Raw genomic sequence first — 7,272 nt, 5'->3', positions numbered from 1 at the left:
ACAACAAGCGCAGTGCTGAAAAGGGGCGGGGCTCCATAAGATCTATAGCCTTATCAGTGTTGTCTACAGGGGATGTGGCTTGATAATATTGGCGGGATTTGGTGCAGCACGGCGTGACGTGACACGATAATTCCCTGACAGTAAACTGATGCCTAGTTCTATTTAAAGGCACACTTTGCAAGATTTGTACCTTAATATAACAGCTTCAAAATCATTTCGATGGTAAACAAACTCGTAGGAAGGCGAATCATCCCGATAGCAAAGCAGGGGGGGACGCCGCTGGCAAAACCAGCAATGCAAGTTTAAGAGGTGGCGCCCCGACAAATCTCACGAGAATCACGACTTGCTTTACAGCACAACGTCACATACATCAACAACATATGAAGCAGCCTCTATGGAAGACACTAGCACGCATTTCAGACACGAATCATGGCAGAGTCGACGAAGAAAAGAAGAGAGCGCGGTAGGAAGAGTGCAGAGACGGCTCTGCGTGAGTGGTATTTACGACAGTAATGCTAAATACAAGTACTCCAGGTACTCTAAGTACTCTAGGGGTCGCTGTTTGAGAAAAAAATGCATAGTGTGCCTTTAAGACGTACTTCAAGCACTCGCAATACTTCTCACAAGAAATACAAATAAAATTGCAATGGTCTCTTTGTAGCGTCCAGTGTAGACAGCTTCTAGCTGTTGCGGCGCGGCGTAATGTGACGTGTCCACGGTCACGTCCAGTGTAGACGCGGGCTGTGTCCGAAATCACCCCTATACCCTTAAATAGAGTACTATTTGAGGGGACAGTCATTTGTACTGGTGTCCGAAACCATAGTGGACGTCATCGAGTGCATTCATTCAATCCCACAATGCACTGCAATAACAAGTGTACAACCGATGTATGCTCAACAGCTAAAGAATACCCACAATGCACCGTGCCGGTCGTGCCGAATGAATTCCCGCGTCTCGCCAGAAGATGGTCCCGCTGCTGAATCAGCCAACCATCCATTTTCCAAACCGCTGGTCCAATGTGGGTACAGCTTAATAGCCTATCATACAGGTATGAGGGTATAGGGGGCAATTTCGAACACTGCCAGTGTTAGCTGTCCTAGGGAGGAAATTCATGCTTTTTTATAAAAATCATGTTTTCATATGATTCACATCATGCAAATTAAATTCAAACAAAATCGCCACCTAGTAAAACAGTTAAGATTTCTTTGAAATCAGGTTGGAGACAAGTGACAAGTCTTAATGAGTGAATCACTGAAAAATTCATTTGACCAATTTGTTTGGTTAATTCAGGAACAAAACACCCAGTACTGTTGGAATGAATCCGCTGTGGCTTTGTTTGGAACTTTCAAGTATTTTCAACATCATTACGTCTAAAATGTAAGTTACTCGAAATGAACTGAATTTGTATTAAACTGTTGTATAAAAGCAGTGTCACGCAATCCTACTGTGTCCTTATCACTATAATAACTTCTCAGAAATGACTCCGTCTTCGCTTGATTTACTCTGACTTATTAAATTTGGTAATCTTGTGTATTAATGGCAGAACCTGCATCCATAACACACTTTCTCGTGTGAAATTGCTTCATATATGAATATATGCTCTTATTTATGCCTTTATATCATGTGCATCAAACTGAAGCAAATAACCTGTAAAAGCAATCAAGTGTGTTTTACACACAGAAGAGTGACACACTTGTGTGCATGTACAGTTAAATTCTCATTTGCTTGTTACAGTTAGAACAACTGAGTCTGGTATGATGTTTCAACAACAGAATTGTTTGAAATGAGGTTGAACGTTATTGTAGTAAAGGGGATTTCACTGTCAAATATTCTGACTTGTCCTTTGCACTGAAATAATACTTAATACCTGTCTGCATAATCAGCATGCATGGAAAAAGAAAGCACAAGTACATGCACATAACATATAATATATGTTCTAGAATAAATCAGTATCATGTTGGACTTTAATGTGTTTGTGTTTTTTCACAAACATGTAAATTCATGTTAATGCATATAAAACAACATTACCCTAGGCTATCAGCAACCAATGCTATAATATTTTTGCATGTACATTAACAACATTATATTAACATGTATATTTATTTAAAAAGTTACATCAAAGTCTAACAGCTTATGCCTTTTCACACACTTTAAGACCTAATTTAATGCGAAGAGCTCAAAAAAAAAAGCAACAGAGTTGCTGGTTCTGACATAATGTGTATGCCACTGCTGGACAATGTTACACGCTATTTCAAAGTCATATTTCATTGATTTTGATTGGTCAAATTGATTGATTTTGAAGTCCCCATGAACTCAAAATTTTAGTTTTTTGGCTTTTAGTATGAATATGTTAGCCTTACTGTTATCTATAAGCTAGTGTGCTCCAAAACAATTCACCTTTAGAAGCATTAAGCATTCAATTCAATTCATATGTATAGCAGTATGTCCTTTCGGCCTAATAGGAGAATGGTAGTGGTTGGAGCGATTTGACAGCTGATCGCAGCACTATGGCTATGTGGCCTGCCTGAACTAACGCTGCGCTCGATTTTACATCACAGCTCGGCCAGAGCCATTGAGTTCGGTAAAGCCGCAGTTTCCTCCTAATCTCTGACCGTTTCTCCAATACATTATTGCTCGGAAAGCATGCTCAAACTGTTCGCAACCACTCACCACTATAAGCAAGCATATTACTGTGCATGTTATGGCTGTCATCTTCTTTTGTTTCAGAACTCATTAATTATGGAGCAAGAACCCCCATAAGGAACCATACACTGTAACGGATTTCTGTAATTTGAACAGTATTTTACTGTAATATGTACAGTAAGATACTGTAAAATATGTATACAGTATGTTACTGTAAACAGCAAAGGATTATGGGAAAATATAGGGTCACTACTGTAATTCTTCACTACTGTAAATCAATTTACAGTAGTGAACTTGCCCGCGAAAAACTGACCAATGGCAAGAGGGATTTCTTTTCAAGTGTTTTTTTGAGGGGTGAAGTGGCAGTTAATGCACGGACAAAAGATCATGTAACTCACCAAAAAGGTTAGTATATAATTTCTATTTTATGTAAAACAAACATTTTCAATTTTTTTTACTTATGTTAACAGCAAACTAACATGATGTATCGTTTTGTTTTCGTCTGAATGGTTTTAGTGCCTTTTTTTCCTGACTGTCCTCAGAATGGTTTTTTGGTGCCTTTATTACTGTCTTTTTTCCTGACTGTCGGCCGGGTCGCTGTCACGGTGATAATATTAACTGGTGAGTAAGTTAAGTTCACTTATATTAGCCGAAATATTCTTTAGTTAAAACTATAAAAAATAATGGTTGTGTGTTCCTCTGCCTCTTTAACGCAAGTTAGCTCATCAGGCGGGCGGAGTCGACGGTAACGTTAACCGAGCTAACAGCGAACTCAACGTGAAAAACTGAGGTAAAGTGAGATAGACGAAACCCTTGTTAAAGTGCGGGTTTTAAACAATATTTTCACGTAGGCCTATATGATTTATTTTCAGGTTTGTGATCTGGATAATGCTATCTGCAACGATGGAGTGTGTTGGAGCCTTTTCATTGTGATAACATCAACTGGTATGTAACGTTATGGTCAACTTCACCTAAATTAGCCGAAGTAAACTTATTAAACAGAGAAGCATAATAACTTTGGTATGTTCTGTCTCCTCTTTCACAACTTTTTGGCAGATGTACAACGTAAATACTGAGTAAAACTAAGTTAAAGGGATAACGTAGTACACCTTAAACAGAAAATTATGTAGGCCTATGTCATCATTTACTCGCCCACAACGTGTTCTAAACCTGCATGAAGTTCTTTCGTCTGAACATAAAATAAGATATTTTGAATAATGTTGGTAAATAGTGGCTGGTCCGCATGGACTTCTATAATAGAAAAAATACTTTGGATGTCAATGGGGACCAGTAACTGTTTGGTTGCTCATGTTCTTTAAAATATCTTCTTTTGTATACAGCACATTAAATAATTTAATGGAAGTTATGAACAAGTTGAGGGTGAGTAAATGGTGACAGAATTTACAATTTTGAGTAAACTAACCCTTTATCCAACACCATTGTTAATTTCATCTTTTGTTTTATTTTCAAGTTTGTGGTCTGAATTATGTCGTCTGAAATGTCGGAGGTGTATTTTGGAGTCTTTTTTGTGATTGCCTTCATAATGGTGATAACATCTACAGGTGAGTAAGATGACATCAACTAAATTAGCTGAAGTATGCATTAGTTAAGCAGGCAAACATGTTCTTTTCTGTTCTTTATTTTGAATTTGCAGCGGCCATTCCCTCCGGACTGTACATCACTGCTGACGCTCTCCACTAATACACAGAACGGGTTGACGTTGGTGGAGGAAGAGGAGAAGGAGGAGGAAAGGGTTAGCAATATACCATTATCAATATAGCAAAGTTTTGCTAACTAATATTTTTAATGTTGTTTAATTGATTAAAAACTATAAACACCATACAACATTATATCTTACCTCATCTTCACCCCACATGTTATTGTTGTTAGTAATAAGTTCTGTTATTGTATTTTAGTTTTTTTCTGTAAACTAAAACACTAAAAGGCTGCTGTGACTTTATCTGTTTCAGGAGAGTCTGTTCTCAAAGCAAAAACATGGATGCTGACAATGAAGGGCAGAATCATCATCCAGTTACAACTGCTAACAGACGACTCTTCAGCATTAGCGGTCTATTTTGTCGAATGCAGAATCAGGTAAACCAATATATATATATATATATTTTTTTTATTACATTACATTACATTTACATGCATGCATTTGGAAGTCACTTTTATCCAAAGCAACTTACATTGTATTAAGTTTAATTTAAATGATCCATTCCCTGGAAATCTAAGCTACAGGAATGTATTGAAAAAGAATGAAGCTTTAATGATTTTAATGTAATGTATTATGGGGTAATACCATCCCTGTAGGTCAGGGGTGGAAATTGGCAAAAATTTGATGATTCGATATTATTGCGATATTTGGGCCACAATTCAATATTATTGCGCTTCCTAACATTGCGATACAGCAAGTATTGCGATTCGATTCTGCGATATATTGCGATTCATGTCCCCCATATTATTCAAAGACATTACAAAAAATAAGACTGCTCAACTCACTTCAAATGTCACATTAAATCTGTGAACATCTTCTACACATTTACTGGAGGCTAGTGCAGAAATTTTGTCCTTGAACATTCAGGACACAGGACCTTATTACAGAACGTAATTATATGAACGCGTCACCACCGTATTAGCACCAAAAACATGGAGATTTTATTTTAGAGAATAATTACACAACCTATTCGATATACTATAATTCTATAATTAAATAAACTAATCGAATATCCAAAAATTGTGACTCATCCCTGCATGTAATACCTTGTTTTTTTCCCACAATCTTCACTTACGTCTCGATTTTCGAAGGGGATTATAAACGTTTCTTCCTTGGTTCGCTTTTATTTAGGCCTATTACATTCACATTCTTTACTGTGGTAAAGTAGAAAAAGGTTTTAGGACAGATAGCCTACATTTTTACTTGCACGTCAGATTCATTTCAACACAGTTTTTGCTTGTTATTAGAGATGTACGGCGCGTCAAGTTTATTTGATTTTTAGTTTCGCTCTCTTTGGCAGCGCAATTTCAAACATAGCTTAAATGTCTTGCCCTTGTGGAAGATTAAATTCACTTTTCATACCTTTTACAACAAGTAGAAAACATGAAGATATCAGAAAATAGATCGATGGTCTCTTTCCTCCTCGTGTCATCCCACTCAAAGCACAGAGCGGTATGGCTTCATGTGGAATCACGTGTCTTTGTGTGGAAGTATTAAACGAAAGTTTTTTTTTTTTTTATAGATTTAACTTTTCTATTATGTAAGTTTCTAATATTTACTGATATGTATTTGAATGCTTTACAGGCTTTGTGTTGCTTCTTTGACGGAATTGCTCAAATAAAGACTTTTTTGCTCGAATAAACTAAAAAAATGTATTTCAATTTTCATAATAACCCCCCAACCACTGCAGGTAGTTGGTCCATTACCACCGCAGTGGTAAAAAAAAACTGCCACCGTCACAGCCTTATAACCTATATTGGAATCCTTTGCGCTACTGTATCAATATAATTGCGTGCGGAAAATGTCGCGACACTGAACAGAATAGATTTTTCCCCCACCACTGCTGTAGGTGGATTCAGAATCAGATGTAGTGCTTTTATTAACGCCAAAGTACATGCAGCATCAAGTTTGAGGGTTAGGGAAAATTCTGCCAACACCGGTCTGAAAAAATTATATATTTTTCCCTGCTTGTGTTTGCAGGTTCATTCTGAGAGTCAACCCTGATGGCACCAAACACCAAAGGCACAGATCAGATGGAAATCTGGAAAGGTCCAAAGAAAAGCATCAGCCTGAAATCCTCAGTGTTTCTCATCAGAGAGCTTGTCAACTTTGACTGGCAAAATTACTGAAATGTAACAACACAACACTGACTTTGACTGTATTTTATTGTTTTAAGGCCTGTTTTGCTTTTCAGTGTGTGTACGTTTTTTTTGCCATGCTACAGATACAAATGGTCACCAGGAGATTAATTCTATGGACTTTGGAGATGTTGCCTTTTTTTTTCTTCAGCTAGTGGCTCCTAAAGGTCAAGATTTGTAATTTGTACTTCTAAAACAAAATGTTCAACGATTAAAAAGAATATTATAAGGACAAATGTTTGTGAGTTATTGTGATTTTTTTTTTGGGGGGGGGGTAAACATAAATTAAAAAAAGATAATTTAAATGATAAAAAAAAAAAAAAAAACTCAATACTAATACTGTAAATGAAAATACAGTAATAATACTGTAAATGCAAGTACAGTAAATGATACAGTATACTGTACGTGAAAATACAGTACTAATACTGTAAATGCAATTACAGTAAGTGGTACAGTATACTGTAAGTGAAAATACAGTAATAATACTGTAAAACATTTTACAGTAACTTACTGGCATCCAGCTGCCAGTAAGTTACTGTAAAATTTACAGCAACCTCTTTACAGTGTACCACCAAAGATAAATTGTGTTTTAATAAACTCAAAGTAACTTGCCAAAGTGGTCCTGTCTGAACTAAATGCTATTGGCTATTTTAAAAAGGGGGTGGAGCTGTTCGATGTTCTTGTTTCAGTGGAAATTACGTTAAAGTCCCACTCCGATCATATTTTGAGCTATTTTTAAACATTCTCAGTGGTCTTTAAATTATGATTATGCCG

General features: G+C 36.7%; 1 long non-coding RNA gene across 2 annotated transcripts; it reads left to right on the top strand.

Annotated features, from left to right (window-relative positions):
* Nucleotides 1-2,767: 2,767 nt before the first annotated feature.
* Nucleotides 2,768-6,734, top strand: LOC309508274. 2 transcript variants are annotated; one of them, XR_014209439.1, is made up of 9 exons: nt 2,768-3,048; nt 3,160-3,264; nt 3,365-3,433; nt 3,516-3,588; nt 3,700-3,746; nt 4,115-4,205; nt 4,298-4,396; nt 4,614-4,737; nt 6,341-6,734. It is a non-coding gene; the product is annotated as an uncharacterized lncRNA (long non-coding RNA). The 2 variants fall into 2 exon arrangements; XR_014209438.1 differs by lacking the exon at nt 3,700-3,746.
* Nucleotides 6,735-7,272: the final 538 nt, after the last annotated feature.

This window comes from Leuciscus leuciscus (genome assembly GCF_965113295.1).
Source record: "Leuciscus leuciscus genome assembly, chromosome: 10".
Lineage (NCBI taxonomy): Eukaryota > Metazoa > Chordata > Actinopteri > Cypriniformes > Leuciscidae > Leuciscus > Leuciscus leuciscus.
The sequence above is the reverse complement of the archived record's forward strand: the minus strand, read 5'-3'. Positions and strand labels throughout refer to the sequence as shown.